Here is an 18519-nt window from a genome sequence, read left to right as displayed (position 1 = left end):
CTGAAAAGGCTACATACTGTATGACTCCAACTATATGACATTCTAGAAAAGGCAAAACTGTGTAAATAGTAAAAAATCTGTGGTTGGCAGAGTGTGGGTGAGGGGGATAAACAGGCGAAGCACAGAGGATTTTTAGGGCAGTGAAAATACTCTGTATGACACTATAATGATGGATACATGTCATCATCATTTGTCCAAACTCACAGAATGTACAACACCAAGAGTGAACCCTAACATAAACTATGGACTTTGGGAGTTTATGATGTCAGTGTAGGTTCACTGATTATAACAAATGTAACATTCAAGTGGGGGATGTTGATAATGGAGAAAGTTACATATGCATAGAGGTAGGGGGTATATGAAAAATCTCTGTACCTTCTCTCCATCTTCCTCTAAACCTAAAACTGCTCTAAAAAATAAAGTCTTAAAAAAATTAAATGTAGCCATTAAAAAAATACTTCTGGGCTTCCCTGGTGGCGCAGTGGTTGAGAGTCCGCCTGCCAATGCAGGGGACACGGGTTCGTACCCCGGTCCGGGAGGATCCCGCGTGCCGCGGAGCGGCTGGGCCCGTGAGCCGTGGCCACTGAGACTGCGCGTTCGGAGCCTGTGCTCCACAGCGGGAGAGGCCACAGCAGTGAGAGGCCCGTGTACCACAGGAAAAAAAAAAAAAAACTTCCGTAATAAAATCCCTCCTTACAGATACTTTTTTCTTTACATTTTCGTCACTATATGTGTGTTTGCATATGAAATGCCACCAAATATGAGAACCAACCCTTCACCTGTGCGCGTGGTGAAAGTAATGACTTCCCTTTTGAGTTTTCTTACTTTCTTTGTTATCCTTCATTCACAAAACCCTCATATTTAATTAACAGAATACTTAAGCTTCAGAATATTGAACATAGCTACACCTTATAGGGATATATGTAACAGGGCATTTGGAATAGGCTGTCCTCCTCCTCTAAATATATCTATTTGCTTTCGATTGTAACCTTGAGAACTTTTGTCTGAAACTTGTCTTGGAACAAGAGTTTGGAAAGAGGTCATCAGAAGACTGCCCAAAAGATCAGAGCTTCCAAAAGAAGAAGTCAACCGTGGAAAGGGTGGTTTGGCGTCTGTTTTCCATCCAGCCCCTTGGACTGAGTTTGAGGCCCAGTGGTTAGGGAGAGAAGAGGGCCAGAAAGTCATGGGGGCAGTTCAGGAAAAACCTTGTATGACTGTACATAGCAGAGCTGTCTGGGCAGCCCAGTGGCAGATGGCAGAACCTGGGACCTTTAGGGGCCAAGAGGACTGGAAGCATGGAGCATTTGGAGTCAGCCCCTTGACAAGAATATTGCCACCTCTTGATGGCAAGTGAGCATAAAGCTTCTCCAAATAACTTTTTGGGGCAGCATATAAGCATCCCTTTGGAAAATTGTTTAAAGTAAATGGTTTGGGGGAAATATGAGTGGGAGCTATGGAGCCAGCAGTCATTTGTATTATACGTATAATCATGTATGTATGATAAATAAGCAGCATTTTCTGTATAGCAGAAATAATGAGGGGCTATGTTGATGACAAGGAAAACATTAATAATTCAATTTCAAGGAAGGGGATGAAGTCACGGAGATTTCCCCAACACACAGCAAACCCGGAACAAGACTTAGAACCCACTTCTGATTTCCTCTCATTCTGCTCCCCATTTGCTGCACTGTCCCACACGTTAGCTTTTGTTGGACACATTTTTCCCCCTGATATCTAGAATGGGCTTTCTCATTACAAACCCCAAAAGAGTATTTCTGGGGATGCTATGAAAAAGAAATTAAAAACATGAGAAGGTACATCCAAGGACATTTGTTGTAGCTTTTTTTAAATGGCAGAAAACTAGCAAACTTGAATATTTATGAAAAAGGGAAAATTTAATACATTAGGTAATACAATTCAATCTAAAGTTATTAACCTGGGGAAAATATACATGATAAATTAGACGATTACACATGCAAGTTGCAGAGTAATGTATGTAGTTTTAGTAAAACATAAAACAATAAGAAAAAGTCATGCATAGGGCTACATATATTTGTCTGAGCATAGAGAAAAGCATAAAGAAGAATATACTCCAAGCTATTAACATCGTCTCCAGTGGATGGGCATGGGAAAAGTGTAAATTTTTAACTTATCCTTTACATATTTTTGCATTGTTTTACTTGTTTCAATGGGTAAACATTATTTTGGTAATTTTTAAAGTTTTTAAAAATGCATGCACTTTATTTAAAATGGAGCCATGATGTTAACTCCAGAGCTTAATTGCCACAAGAGGCATCCCCAAAATTCACATATCTCTTTAGAATGTTAACTGCAATTCACACTGCAAATGCATTGCAATACTACCTTCTTGATATGAGAACTGAACGTGATGAAAGCTTTCTGTTAAAAAAAGTTCTTTTGGAAAACTGCCACTACTGCTGAAAGAGTTTGAAATACAACAAGAGAAATACGACTGATTGGTCTTGCTGTGTCTGTGCATTTGCTTCCTGGGTATATTGGGATTTAGTTTTCCAATTAGGAACTGGATTTTGATTTTGTTTCTTTTAATAATAACTTTTATAGGAAATAAGTAAGAGTAAGTCTGGGGCAAGCTGATATTTCAAGGTTAAGGGGAAAACCCCAGCCATTCAGTGTCAAAGCTATGGGTCAAATAGTAATGACTGGCAGTCATGTTTTTGGCAAGAATTTCTTGAGCACTTCTAGTATGTCAGGCACTGTGCTTGAATCTGATAATATAGAGGAATAAAGATACATCCTTTGCCTTTAAGAGCTCATAATTGAGTGTAAGAGACAGTCAAGTCCTTTATTTGTCCTTGCTCAGCTCCCTTTCTCATGCTCATTGGCAACCATTCCAAATCCCCACTAACTTCCTCAAGTTCTTTTCATTCAACTCCATCCTTCCCCCCCCTCAGCAAATAAACTTACTTTATACTTAACCAAAGAAAATGAGTGATCAGGGATTTAATTCCCTAAACACCTCACCCCATGATCTACAAGCATCTCATCCAGTCCCAGAGACGTCTCTTTCCTCACGTTTAAGGCCAGCCTGCTTCTTATCCTTCCATGACCTGCCACCCTCTTCCCTATATATTCAATTTATCCTTCTCTATTAGCTCCTTCTCTTTAGCCTATAGGTAGGTTCAAGTTTCTTCCAACTTAAATCTTAGATTTTCCTCTACTTTTTGCCTTATTTTTTTTCTTCCCTCTATATTAGTTATTTTTTTAATATCTTTATTGGAGTATAATTGCTTTACAATGATGTGTTAGTTTCTGCTTTATAACAAAGTAAATCAGCTATACATATACATATATCCCCATATCTCCTCCCTCTTGCGTCTCCCTCCCACCCTCCCTATCCCACCCCTCCAGGCGATCACAAAGCACCGAGCTGATCTCCCTGTGCTATGCGACCGCTTCCCACTAGCTATCTATTTTACATTTGGTAGTATATATAAGTCCATGCCACTCTCGGACTTCGTCCCACCTTACCCTTCCCTCTCCCCACGTCCTCAAGTCCATTCTCTACGTCTGTGTCTTTATTCCTGTCCTACCCCTAGGTTCTTCAGAACCATAAGCTAGGTTAGGCCACAGTAACAAACAACCCCCAAAATTCAGTGACCTAATATAAATATGCAAAAGCTAACTGCTTACTAATGCTGCATAGGCTTCATTTACATGTCCATTGCAGCTCACTCACTCAGGACACAGGCTGATGGAGGCTCTGCCATCCGGAACATCAGTAGTCACTCTGGCAGGAGGCTAGAGTCATGCACCAGTTCCTAAATGTTTCCATTCTATTCATACTTACTAAATGAGATGAAGTCACATGGCCCCAATTTAAAGAAGAGGAATCTAAATTTCAAAGAGGTCAAATGACTCGCTCTCAATCACATTCCCAGTATGGGCAGAACTATTTCTCAAACCAGATAGCCCAAATCCAATATACTTTCTACCAATATTACAGTGAAAAAATTCAATTATTTAACTACTTGTCTTATTATCTAAATCACAGATTTGAGTATTTAGAATGATATAACACTTTTGCCTTAGCCTGAGTGAACCAGGTATGAATATAAGGTGCCAACTGATAATAGTAGATTAAAAATATTCTTTTCGGAATCCTCCTACACTGTTGGTGGGAACGTTTATTGGTGCAGCCACTATGCAGAACAGTATGGAGGTTCCTCAAAAAACTAAAAATAGAGTTGCCATATGATCCAGCAATCCCACTCCTGGGCATATATCCAGAGAAATCTCTAATTTGAAAAGATATATGCACCCCTGTGTTCATAGCAGCACTATTTACAACAGCCAAGACATGGAAACAACCTTAATGTCCATCAACAGGTGAATGGATAAAGAAGATGTGGTACATATATACAAAGGAATACTACTCAGCCATACAAAATAATGAAATAATGCCATTTGCAGCAACATGGACGGACCTAGAGATTATCATACAAAGTGAAGCAAGTCAGAAAGAGAAGGACAAATACTATATGATATCACTTACATGTGGAATCTAAAATATGGCACAAATGAAGTTATCCATGAAACAGACTCACAAATATGGAGAACAGACTTGTGGTTGCCAAGGGGGAAGGGGAGTGGGGAGGATGGATTGCGAGTTTGGGACTAGCAGATGCAAACTACTATATATAGAATGGATAAAAAACAAGGTCCTACTGTATAGCACAGCGAACTGTATTCAATATCCTGTAATAAACCATAATGGAAAAGAATATGAAAAAGAATATATATATATATATATATATCTGAATCACTTTGTTGTACACCTGAAACTAACATAACATTGTAAATCAACTATACTTCAAGAAAATAAAATTTTTAAATGTTCTTTTCCATTACAGCTCCACACATGTGCTTCAATATTGACCTAAAGAATGAGGCTGAAGTTGCTTCTATTTTAGAGTCTATTTTTGGTCTAGCCCATCTATGACTACATCTTAGCAGTGCTAAGGGTAATAGAGGTGATCGTGGAAGTCTCCTTAATCAAGTGTTCTTGCTCTATAAATGTTTGGAGAAGGAAGAAAGGGAGGAAGAAAGTGAAAAACAGAGGAAGGAAAGGAGGGAGGGAGGGAGGAAGTTGAAGGAAAGACAGAAGGGAGGGAAAGAAAGGTTTTATCTAAATCACTGAGATTTTAGAGGATAAAATGTCATCACTTATAAATAGCCAAAATTACATCTCACAAACTTGAATTAAGAGATGCATTAGTGTGCACAGTTAACCTATAATATTTTAAAAGAGGGGGAAGAGTAAAGAAAAATTAACAAAAAGTAGCTTATTCATCCGTTTCTCAACAGTAAGTTGAGAAAAGAATAAGTAGCATTTGGCAACATGGAAATCGATGATATTCTTGATGAAAGCAGCTTTGGCAGAATGGTGGAAGTGGAAGCTAGATTGAAGTAAACTGAAGGAAGAATGTTAAGGAGGGACAGCATGCCTAACAGTTCAAAATCCCATATGAGTAGTATGTTCAGGAGCAAGGAAAACAGTCTGGCCATGTTGGTGAGGCCTTTGTTTGGTTTTTGGTGTGTGTCTGGTGTGTGTGTGTGTGTGTGTGTGTGTGTGTGTGTGTGTGTGTGTGTGTGTGTGTGTGTGTGTTGTTTTCTTTGGGGGTTTTGGTTTTAAAGATGCCTTAAAGTCACCATATGGTCCAACAGTAACAGGAAGTTATGTTCAGGTTTGTCTACTGAGCAACTGAATACAGCCTCTTATAACCTATATAACCTATGTAGGTTACCTATAGGTAACCTGTATCCTATCCCTCTTTCCTAGAAATTCTTCTGGAAAAATCCAAATTTTCTAGAAATTTATTTTGGTTCGAACATGAAAAACAATGTGGAATCGGTATAGCAACCATTCTCTGCATCTGTAAACCGCTAACAAAAGGCACTTTATTTCTAAGGCAGGGTGGGGAGCAGTGCTCCAATTTTCTCATTTGGAGAACATCAATTTTGGCCCTTTCAGTTCTGCCTTTTATTAAATTTACTGAGTTAAAAGTTTCTGGTTGGTTGATTTCCAAGAGACCCGATACCAGTTGGTAAGCTACAACTTTCATGTCAAATCAGTTTCTTTTTTCCAGTCAGTTTCACTAGTAAAGATACCAAGGAAACTAAATACCTGGAAATGCAGGGAAGTTCTTTCCCTCCACTGAATTACCTTTTCCTTTTGCCTAACTTAGGCTTCTTTTTCTAACCTAGGCTGGTCAGAGCTCAGTCTTTTACGTGAACCCATAAGAAGTTCATAAACCTGATAAGCAGTCGAAAATATGTTCTTTCTAGAAAATATAAAAATAGACAAACACTGAGTCAGCAGTGGTGAAATTAAGCAAGCTGGGTATCACAGAACTGTCTTCTAAGCAATATTGGATTTCTCTGAACTCTCATCCAGGGTTTTTGATCTATAGAACAAAGCAGAATGTACCCAGACAATTCAAGATCTTAGCCAATGATGATTTGTTTAATCCTGTTGGGAAATAAAAGTAAACTGCAACTGCCAGTTTCCATACTTATTGTTGATATAATAGGAACCCATTACCAGATAGAGAAAAGGATGATTGAATTTAAGAAAAAGTCACATGTAGAGAATGGACTTGAGGACACAAGCGGGGAAGGGGAAGCTGGGATGAAGTGAGAGAGTGGCATGGACACAAATACACTACCAAGTGTAAAATAGATAGCTAGTGGGAAGCAGCTGCATAGCACAGGGAGATCAGCTTGGTGCTTTGTGACGACCTAGAGGGGTGGGATAGGGAGGGTAGGAGGGAGACGCAAGAGGGAGGGGATATGGGGATATATGTATACGTATAGCTGATTCACTTTGTAATACAGCAGAAACTCAAACACCATTGTAAAGCAATTATACTCCAATAAAGGTGTTTAAAAAAATTATGCTATGGGAGACCATCTGACTCCAAGTCAAGATATGTTAGAAATCTATGCTTTAAAGTACCATCCCTACTTTAATCACATAGCAATGATAGATAAAATATAAAAAGAGAAAATAGAGACAACCTAACCTCAAACAGAAGTTTATCATTTTGTGAACCACAGACAGAACAGAAATACAAACCAGAAAATATTGTGAAGCTGTAGATAGCCTGGGACCTGAGCCAGATTCACTGTTCAAACCCAGTGAGTAAGTATGTTTTCCTGCCCTTAAGAAGGCTGAAAATGCTTCAACTAACTACTTCCTGAGGCTATGTGTTACTTATGCCCACTTCTCTATGATGGGAGGAGAATGCAGATATAAACCCCAGTCCCAGGACCAACTTGTCCACATGCTTGGTGATAGGATTTACTCTCTCTTTAATATCACCACAGGTCTGGAGCCCAAACCAAGACCTGGTTCTGGGTTAAGGATCCCTAGAGTACTGGATGGAGTCAACCACAAAATGTCTACTCAGGGTGAGGTGAGCCCAGAGAGAGAAAGAGAGCAAAATCAAGGAATAAAAGAAAACTCCAATTCAAGATGAGCCTATATAACAAAATTCCGAAACATATGAGGAAAACGAAGAAAAATAGTCGTAAAATCTACAATCAAGAGAGAAAAAAAATCAACCCAAGCAAAATAATACTGAACTATATAAAAACAACTTTAATATAAGTGTGTTTATGGTCCTCAGAGAGACAAAAGAAGCCATAATAGCTATAAAAAGAACAAAAAATTATGAAGCATAAACAGCCAGAAATGAAATCAGAACAGTTGGATTAGAAAAAGAACAATTAGAAATAAAATGAAAGATATAGTCATTGAAATAAGACATCCATTAGATGACATAAATTCTGGGCTGGACAAGATGAAGAGAGAAACATAAATTGGGAAATAGCGCTGAGATATTTATACAGAGAACAAAAAGAGAAATAAATATTAAAAGTGATACAGAGAGGTACAGATTGAGAGATATAAATTTATATCCAATAAGAATTTTAGGACCAGTATATCAAGCAAACAACAAATATTTATTGAGCACCGTTATATGCCAGACACTGTTCCAGGCACTTGGATACATCAATGAGCAAAACTGAGGGAAAAAAAATCCTTGCTCTCATGGAGTATACTTTCTAGCAGAGGAAGAAAGACAAACAAACGGTGTATCAGGATCCCTCCAGAAAATAGACTACACACTCAAAAGGAGTGAATGCACATAGTTCAATGACTCTTTCCTGATAAAGGACCCCAAGGCTAGCAACAGGAGGAAGCCATTACCAGAGGACTGAAAAGAGCAAAGCACAGCATGGCAGAGAGGTGAGAATTCAGAACTTGCCACACACTTAGAAAAGTTATATCCATGGTAATAAGTAGTCATCAGAACCACTTTTAAACCAGTTCAAATGATCATCAAAAACACACTTCAGTGAACATACTTTTGCAAGCCAACTACTGTCAGTCCTTCATTCTGAAAGTCAGCCGAACAGGGACAGACTCACTCAGTAAACACGCCTCTAAGAGTCAACCAATCAACAACAGACTTGTGAGTAACAAATTCTACAGATGAAGCCAACCAACTGAAGACTCTGAAAGTCTGCCAATCCCTCAACTCCTTGCTTCTCCAAAAGCAAAGGGACACTGTGCTGACCAGTCTAGTCTCCTTTGACAGAAGAATCTGGGGACATACACACCCTGAACTCTCTCTTTTCCCCACATCCAATCTTTTGACTGAGCCTCCCGTGGCTGAACTCAACTAGAAGCCAGAGAGCACGGAAGATTGTTGATACCACCCACAGATGTCACCTTCTCAGGGCACAGAGCAGGGTGGAAAAGGGTAAAGAGTGGATCTGAAGGAGCAAAGGACATTTCTGGCACAATAACAAACAAGTAAATTATATCATATTAGAAGGTTACAGAACAGAAAAAGTGGGTTGTGAGTATTGGGGAAGGGAGAGAGGAAAGATTGAAGTTTTAAATAGAGTTTTCAGGGTAGGTTTCATTAAGAAAGTCACATTTGAGCAAAGACTAGAGAAAGGAAAGTGTATTAGTGTATTTGGAGGAAGAGTAGTCCAGGCAATAGGAACAGTTTTGGGCAAAGGTCCTAAAGCAAGAGTATGCCTGGCTTGCTCAAAACCAGTGTGGCTGGAGTAGCATGAGAGAGGGGGAGAGGAGGAAGAAATGAGGTGAGATACAGGATTGGGACCCAAATCATGTAGGTCCTCACAGGCCATTGAAAGGATTTGGGCTTTGTATTAGTTTGTTGGGGTTGTGATAACAAAGTACCACACACTAGGTGGCTTAAACAACAGAAATTTATTGTCTCACAGTTCTGGAGGCTGGAAGTCTGACATCAAGGTGTTGGTACGGTTGGTTTCTTCTGAGGCCTCTCTCCTTGGCTTGCAAATGCTGTCTTATTGCTGTGTGTTCACATAGTCATCCTTCAGTCTTCGTGTTATCTGTGTCCTCATCTCCTCTTCTTATAAGGGCACTAGTCATATTGGATTAGGGCCCACCCATAGCATCTCATTTTACTTTAATTACCTCTTTAAAGACTTTATCTCCAAATACAGACACACTTTGTGGTGCTGGGGGTTAGGACTTCAACATATGAATTTTGGAGACATAATTCAGCCTATACCAGGCTTCTACTCTGAATATTGGGAGCCACTGGATGGTTTTGAATAGATGAGTGGCATAATTTGATTTATGTTTTCAATGTCCACTTTGGCAGCTGTTTGAAACAGGCTAAAGTGGAATGAGGATAAGACTAGAAACAAGGAGACTGGTTAGGAGGAAACTTCAATAATTCAGATAGAAAGTGGTGGTGCCTAGGTCCAGAGTGGTAGCAGTAGAGGAGAGGAAAAGAGTCACATTCAGGATATATTTCTAAGGCAGTCAATGGGATTTCCTGATGATTAGGATGTGGAATGTGAGAGAAAGAGTGACATCAAGGATGATGCCATGGCTTTTGGCCTGACATTGGAAGAATGGAACTGCTACAACTGACACTGGAAGGCTACAAGAGGAATAGTCTTGTGGGGAGATATATAAGAGTTTAAGTCAAGGCATATAAGGTTTGAGATGCTTACTAGACATTCAGGAAGATATGCCAATAAGCTGTTGAATATATAAATCTGGAGTTCAGGAAGGAGGTCTGGGTTGGAGATATAAATGCGAGAGTCACCAGAACATAAGTGGTATTTAAAGCCATGAGACTAGACGATATCAGCAATGGAATGACTGTAGAAGGGAGAAGAGACCAAGGGTTGAGCCCTTTGTCACTCCAACATTATGGGTTAGAAGAAAAGGAGGGACCTGCAAAGAAAACTGAAAAGCAGCAGCCAGTGAAGAACAAAGGAGATGAAGAGAGTGTTGGGCCCTTGAAACCAAGTGAAGAAAGTTCATCATGGAAAAGAAATAGCCACTGTGTCAAATGCTTCTGAAAGTCAGTGTTCAGATCATTGTTAATCTAAGACCATTTGAAATAGTCCCATGGCTCTTGAACATTCTGTTCTGTTTATTCACTTGTTTTTCTCTGTGTTTCAATTGGAGTAATTTCTATGGGTCTATCTTCAAGTTCACTTATTTTTCCTCAGCTGTTTTGAGTTTATGGATGAGCCTGTCAAAGGAATTCTTCACCTCTGTTCCTGTTTTCCATTTATCCACTGATTCTTTTCCTTTTGTTTCCATCTCTATGCTAAATGTAGCCACCTTTTCATGCATGTTGTCCACCTTTTCCATCAGAGCCCTTAACATGTTAATCATAGCTATTTAGAGCCCCTGTCTGATGGTCCCAACATCTGTGTCACATGTGAGTCTGGTTCTGTTAAATGCTTTGCCCCGACTCTGTGTCTGTTTTCTTGCTTCTTTGTCTGCCTTGTAACTGTTTGTTGAAAGCCAAACTTCTTGTGTAGGTCAGTAGACACTAAGGCTACTAGTTTGTGTGTCTACATATGGGCATGCATTTCCTTCTGCAAGGTCTTTAGCGTGGAGGAGCTAAATCAATCTAGTCAGGATTTGAGCTGAGTTTGTGATTTGTTGTTATAGTTACCTTGAGTGCACCAACAGCTTTAAATCACTCTAACATTACCTGGTGTTTAGGGCGGGTACTGGATTGTAGGAGGTCTTCTCCTGAATGTTTGTTCCACACAGCTTTAGGTCTTCCATTTCACTACCCCTCAGTGCTGTTACTTGTTAATTGTACAAGTACAATTTTATTTAATTGTCCAATTGTTTTTTTTAGCCTGGTTTTGGGAGCAGACAGCAAGTGGCAGTCTGCGGAGAATACCTCAGTTGTTTTGCTCATCTGCAATCTTAGTCAAGCACCATGTTCCCTGGATCCCCAGAGTAGGGCCATCTCAGTGATCCTACCCCACCCTCAGTTGTGGGTCTGGGACCAGCTCATATTCCTGCCCCACCCCCAGGACAGAGTTTTTTGCAGTTTCCTTTCCACAGTTACACCGGGTTTCTCCGGTGTCCTAAAAGCAACAATGCACTAGTGATTTAAGCATTTGTCCCACATGAGAGATGGGGAGAAGAAGGATTTGTGTCTTTCCCACAGTGGCAGCTGTTCCCCTCCCCCAGGTCTGCTCTGTGATGGAGGCTTTCTCGGGATTCTCATTCTGCCCCCAGTCTTTTTGTGAGCACTTGATGAGGTCCATGGAGAAAAGTTCCAAAGTGCTGTGAAGTCCCCTTGTGTCTACAGCCTCCTGGGGTTATATATTCTCCAACCTAGCGCACATTCAGCCGTTAGCGATTTGTTAAAAATTGTAGTCAAATTCTACTTATCAGTGGGTCTGCCCCTGTAAACAAGTAGTTGAGTCTCATTGCTCCTTGGAAGCACCTGTTTTTCTTTAGACTTCATGTCGTTTGATTGCCCTGAGAGCTCTGATGGGCTCAAGAAAATTGTGAATTTGCATACTGGCATTTTTTTGTGGTTGTTAGAGTGAGAATGATGCTCTTTCCAGCTTCCTACATCCTATGCAAAAGTCCTGTTTCATTCATCTTTAACTGTATGTCATTTATTCTCTCTGGACCTCAGTCATAGGAATAGTATGCTAGAAAATCTCTAATGTGCCTTCCATCACACATGTTGCAATAAACAAAACAGCTTCTAAAGAAGCCACAGTTTTATATTTACTTTTGTTCCCTGTTCCTTATCACAGCTGCAGCAACTAACTTAATCGAGAGAAAGAGGATATAAGAAAATTCAAACTCAAATTCTATATAATAATTTCTATCAGCACTAGATCTAAAATCATAATATGGCCTGACTTTCTAGATTACCCTCTATTCATTAGCTTCAAGACAGCAAACCAGTTTCAATTCAATGAGTAGCACAGGGATTCTGGAATTCATTTTCTCCTTAGTTAATTGTCATCTCTAATATTTATTTCCTTTCATGCTGAATTTTGTGACTCTTTCAACACATTCTTGGATGTTTCCACTACTCTCTCATGTTCCCTTCTTCCCATGATCTTTGGCAACTTTGAAAAAGCCTAGAAGTTGTTCCTGCCAGAAAGTGTTTGTGTCTCCCTGGTTCTATTGCTCAGCTTGTGGAGTGCTTTATCTTGAGTGTAACTGTTGGAAAGGCATAAAGGGTAAAAGTCCCATCTACCAAATCCACCGACTTCACAGCCTCTCTGAGTCCTTCATCACAAGGGGAAGTCTAAAAGATGGCCTTTTCCCCCTTGGATACTGCAGCTTGGACAAAAAAACATTTTTAAATCCATAAATCAGCCAGAAAACAGCCTCACACAGTTCCCAAACTGTTGACTGTTGCGTGGCAATATACACATGGCATTGATGAATCCCTGACCTGGCATTTCCTCCAAGTCTCATACAATTGATTACTGGATTTTACAGACCACAGTTGGCTACTACATAGAAGCCAGCATCCTGGGCTCTGGAGAGCTTTGCCTTATGCCTGTTCAGATGCTCCTTTTCTATTTATTTATGTCTTACTCTAGCCCCTTCTCTTTTGTAATTGATGACTGTCCAGGCTTAATGTTTAGCCACATAGGGAATTAACAGATGACCCAAGGCAATGATTTCATTGTTATGGACTCAAAACACTGCCATTACACTGGAGAATACAGAGTTTAATGGTTTCTCCCCTCTAGTGTGAAATCCAACGGTTGTTTGATGGCAGGAAGCCATCTGATGGTGTGGTGTGAATCACCCCATGTCCTTTCAGTCTTTTTTTCCTTCTTTTAGGTTAACAACAATTGGATTCTATTACTTATGACCAAAAACCTTAACTGGTAAGTCCTCATCAACTCAAAAAGTGTTCAGATCTCTGGGCTTCCCTGGTGGCGCAGTGGTTGGGAGTCCACCTGCTGATGCAGGGGACACGGGTTCGTGCTCCGGTCCGGGAAGATACCACATGCCGCGGAGCGGCTGGGCCCGTGAGCCATGGCCACTGGGCCTGCGCGTCCGGAGGCTGTGCTCCGCAACGGGAGAGGCCACAACAGTGAGAGGCCCGTGTACCGCAAAAAAAAAAAAGATAACATTCCTTCTTGATCTTGTAAGGGGCCACAATGACTCTTAGATCTGGATTCTGTAAACTGTCAATAATACGTACAATAATGTGTCATTTACTGTACAGCCCTCTGTCTCAAAAAACTTATATAACTGTGCCTTGACTTCTAACGGGCAGAACAGTTCTCAGAGCTTTCTGAGATGCTGTTCCCGTGTTATAATGCTCAACTTGGCTTGAATAAAATTTTCCATTTCTTTCTTAGATCAACTGATTATTTTTTTGTTGACACAGGGATAATAATGCAGACTCATTCTCACAAGACATGACACATGGCAATTTTGACTCACCTACTGCTCATCAGGCAGCGAGAAACTTTCTTAGACCCGCACTGCAGTCTGACACTCTTCCCACCAGCCTCCTTCAGAGGGATCAGGCCTGCATCTCTGTCTGAAGATTCTCTCCATCTTGTTCAGCTCTCTCTCCTTTTCCCCCAACAAGTAAACAGGCACATCTAATCCTGTTTTGCCATATGCTTCTCAGAGGATGCAAACTAACACAACTGAAAGACATAATCTGATTGCCAAATTGGAGGCTGTGTGAGAATGGATGACAGGTGTGTCAGAGGGGATCTGGGAAGACCAGATAAGAGGTAAGGTCAATAACCAGGCAAGAGTTAGTGGTAGTTTGTACCAGGGTGGTGTCAGCCCAGGTTCACATGAATCACAACAGATACCAGATTTAATAAGGGACTTCAAGTTTCAGATTCCACCTGCCTATTACTGGAGGTGGGGCTCCTCACATCCTACCAGATTATGTCAGGATATAAAAGAAGGAGAAAGTACATTTGGAGGGCTTCTGTACCTGCAGCTAACCCAGCTTGGTGAAGACAGGCACTGACTCCATGGAACTGGGGATGCTTTCCCTCAGCTAGATTTAAAATAGTCTACGATTCAGGTCATGTTCAAGGTTCTAGCATTATGCAATTTTTTCAATGACAGAGATTAAAGCATTGCTATTTGTGCCACTATAATCAGGGAGGGGTCAGTATTTCCACTGCTAACACTGTATTTCCAGAGCCATAAAATTTACAACTTGCTGAAACATGGCATGCAAAGTCAGCCACAAAATTTTTCTAAAATTCCAGCAAAGACTCCATCATGCCATTAAAATAAAAACAAGAAGAAAGTAACGGTTTAGAATTCATTTAACTCAAAATGGTGACTTCTATTATACAATCAAACTTGGTGACTGAATCCTCATGGGAAGAAGGATTTTTTTACAGGTATTCCATCAGAGGGTCACTTAAAAAGCATATTTGTTAGACTTCTAGAAAATCCAATTGCTGCTCAATTTGGGGCTTCCCATGAGATCATTTAAAAAGAGTCTTCTTTTACAGGCCTTTATTTCCTTTCTGGGAAAAAAAATCCAATTGAAAAGCTATCACCATCTCTGATTCTTAAAGATAATGGAGATGTTGAATTTAACCTCAAAAAAAAAAAATGGAAACGAGGGCAAAAATCTTGACACACAATGCTATTGAGTTCTTTTTTTTAATTTTATTTTTTAATACAGCAGGTTCTTATTAGTTATCCATTTTATACATATTAGTGTATATATGTCAATCCCAATCTCCCAAGAGTTATTTCTTATTCCCATCAGAGAGTGGACTTAAGAAAAGAAAGTGAGTCTGCTATTTCATTCCTCTTTTACATTTATGTGGACAAAGCGTCTTAACTGATACTGCCGTAGTTGAGTGAGCAGTGAATATTACTTTAAAGCTCACTTTCCCTGGGGGTGAGAAGCCACTTGACTAAAAATTTCAGCAATGCCTCAGGGACACAGCACGGGAAGCTCTCACACTGAGCACCGGAGCCAAGGACTCTGGAGGAAGGGGATTGGGGGTGGTTTCCACCTGCAGGTAGAATGAGTGTCTGTCATTTCCTCAAATTCCTCGAGACCACCCACAGGCATGAAGGATGGTGAACAAAGCCTGGGGAATGGAGACTATCTTCAAAAATCTCCCAGTGCTTCCTGGGAGATTTAAGGGACAATAAGAAAATAATTTGTTGGTTTGTAAGTCAGTTGACGTAGTTTTTGATCATTCAGATGGGACAGTTCTGCCTGGAAGGGATCAATCTTTTTTTTTGTGCCAAAGACTAACACAAACAGATACAAATCAAAGGAGGTGTTCTTTCAATAAAGGAAATTCCAGGAAGGATGCCTAGGCTTAAATAAAATATAACCCTTGGTTTCAAGGGCTCCTCTTTCCCTTGCAAAAGGAAATGCACTCTCTGAAAAAGCACGTGCCAGGACTGGTGAGATCGAATTCTTCAACAAGTAAGGATCTGTCTACATTCGGGACAACATCTTGGGGAAGCCTTGAAGGGAATCGTGCCTGGAGTCCTGTCTGACTTAACTCATGATCACAGTCCTTCATCACAACATAATGAGTGTTATTACTTCCTCATGTGGCCTGTAGGCTTTGTTAATTAAAGAATGGAAAGGTAAGTAGTTCCAACATTTTGCTTTTAATTAATCAAACGATGTGTTTTCCATCCTCAAGTTGCTGGGCAGAAAGTAAAATATTTAGTCTGCCTTCTAATACCCAAAAGAGTTCAGTGAAAAAAACTCAGCTGCTGGTTTGAGATTGTGTAGACAACACAGCAGAAAACTGGCTGCTCTCTTCTTTCCAAATTTTAAGTCAACTGTGTTGCCCACACTGCTGCCTGTAATACAATAGTCTCTGAAGAAAAAGAAAAGATTGCCCTGTATCATCTCATCAATATAAATAAAACCTTCTCAAAGGAAAGGTCCATATCTTAAATTTTTGTGGGTATGAAGCAGGAGATAGATGGGTCCCAGGCTGAACAGTTTTTCCCCTGTGGACAGAAACTCCATAACAGCAGAAACTCCATAAAAGCAGGATGATAGAGGAGGCTGGGCCCTGCCCAGATAAGAGATAAAAGACCACATATTCCTCATTCTCGAAGTCAAGGAGCCCTTCCCAACTACACATGCACAGAAAGGCTCCTTGGAGGTCAAAAAGGGAGGGGGTGCCACCCCATAGTAAGTGATGTCAACTACCCATAGGCCTTTTCACTAGAATCCATTTTGGCTAATAGATGCATGAGCACATAGGGGAGGATGCTGAGATAAACCAAATACGGACTCAGAACCAGGCAAAGCAGGATGATTGGTCAAAGGAAACCCAGAAGAAATGCCCAAAAAAAGTGATTCAAACCACCACGAGGGCGCAACTCTCTCTCTGAGCCCACCCGTGTGTCTATCCACACCTACTGTACTGTTTTCCTCCTAATAAATACTTTACTTGCTTCACTAGTTTCCATCTCTATGTGGAAATTCATTTCTACACAGCTGATGGGCCAGGGCCTTGTCACTGGCCACTGGTCCCTGGTGGTCTGGTGGCTAGGATTCAGTACTCTCACTGTTGCTGCCCGACCTCACTCTCTGGCCAGGAACCAAAATCTTGCTTTAAGCCCCTGCAGGCCGAGGCCACCCAAGATCAGGTCTTTGTTACAGTACTAGATAGTCGGGAGGCACGCAACACAAAAACAGAACTGGAACTGACATTTACCGAGTGCCTATTAAGCCACAATCCGTGCTCTTTTTGTCATATTATGCTGCCTTCCTGTTCACTTGACTTCCTGAAATTTCCAGCCGTTAGATCATTCCTCCACATTAAAACACTCTCTACACTTTAAAGAGAAATATATTACCTGGAAAGAAAACACATCAACCCATTAACAAGCCTTGCATCTCAGCAAAAGCAGCACCTCATAGAATGGGCAGGGCACTAGTGTATTTCTTTTTGGAGGGAAGTTAGGAAAAGCACAGAGGTGGAGCAGCGAGTAAGTTTTATCTAGTGTGTCAGCCCTCCACAATTAGTGTTGGCTGCTGCCTGGAGCTCTGCTCTGAGAAGGAGTCTGAAGGTAGACAGGCTCTGTAGGAAAAAGAATTGCAATCGTTTCATGTATCTGCCCTGCTGGAGGCTTAATAGTGAGTGATGAGTGACAGCTACAGAACCCTGTTAGGAAAACCTGCCCTGCTAAGCCACTGTGAGAGCAGAGGTATAGAGTGAAAATTGTCCTTCCCTTTACAAAAGCCCAAATCTTTTAAGTTTACCTCTGCAAGAGAATCTCTCTGTGGGGGTGTGGCACAAAACCAGATGGCCTCTGCTATTCACTCTTCTTCCAGATACACTTTCCCTTTGGTGAGGTCTCACACCATGGTGGCCAGTGAGGAGTCAGGCCATGTTCCTGCCCACTTAATAAATACTCTGGCTCACGTGTAGACATGTGACCCTTCCCTCCATAGCCTACAGCACAGATGAAACAGGTTGGTTTATTTTAAAAAACCATCTCTAATTGCAGAGGAAGGAACACTTCTGCACTCATTCTATGAGGCCATCATCGTGATACCAAAACCAGACAAAGATGTCACACAAACAAAAAAATTACAGGCCAATATCACTGATGAACATAGATGCAAAAATCTGCAACGAAATACTAGCAAACCAACTCCAACAATACATTGAAAGGATCATATACCATGATCAAGTGGGATTTATCCCAGGGATGCAAGGATTTTTCAATATCTGCAAATCAATCAGTGTGACACACTGCGTCAACAAAATGAAGAAAAACCATAGGATCATCTCAATAGATTCAGAAAAAGCTTGTGACAAAATTCAACACCCATTTACGATAAAAGCTCTCTAGCAAGTGGGCACTGGGGGAACATACCTCAACATAATAAAGGCCATATATGACAAACCTACAGCTAACATCATACTCAATGGAGAAAAGCTGAAAGCATTTCTTCTAAGATCAGGAACAAGACAAGGACGTCCACTCTCACCACTTTTATTCAACATAGTTTTGGATGTCCTAGCCACGGCAATCAGAGAACAAAAAGAAATAAAAGGAATCCAAATTGGAGAAGAAGTAAAACTGTCACTCTGCAGGGGATATGATGCTATGCATAGAAAATCCTAAAGATGCTACCAGAAAACTACTAGAGTTCATCAATGAAGTTGGTAAAA

This window comes from Orcinus orca, chromosome 11 (genome assembly GCF_937001465.1).
Source record: "Orcinus orca chromosome 11, mOrcOrc1.1, whole genome shotgun sequence".
In the NCBI taxonomy this organism is placed as follows: domain Eukaryota; kingdom Metazoa; phylum Chordata; class Mammalia; order Artiodactyla; family Delphinidae; genus Orcinus; species Orcinus orca.
Note: the sequence above shows the minus strand (reverse complement) of the source record.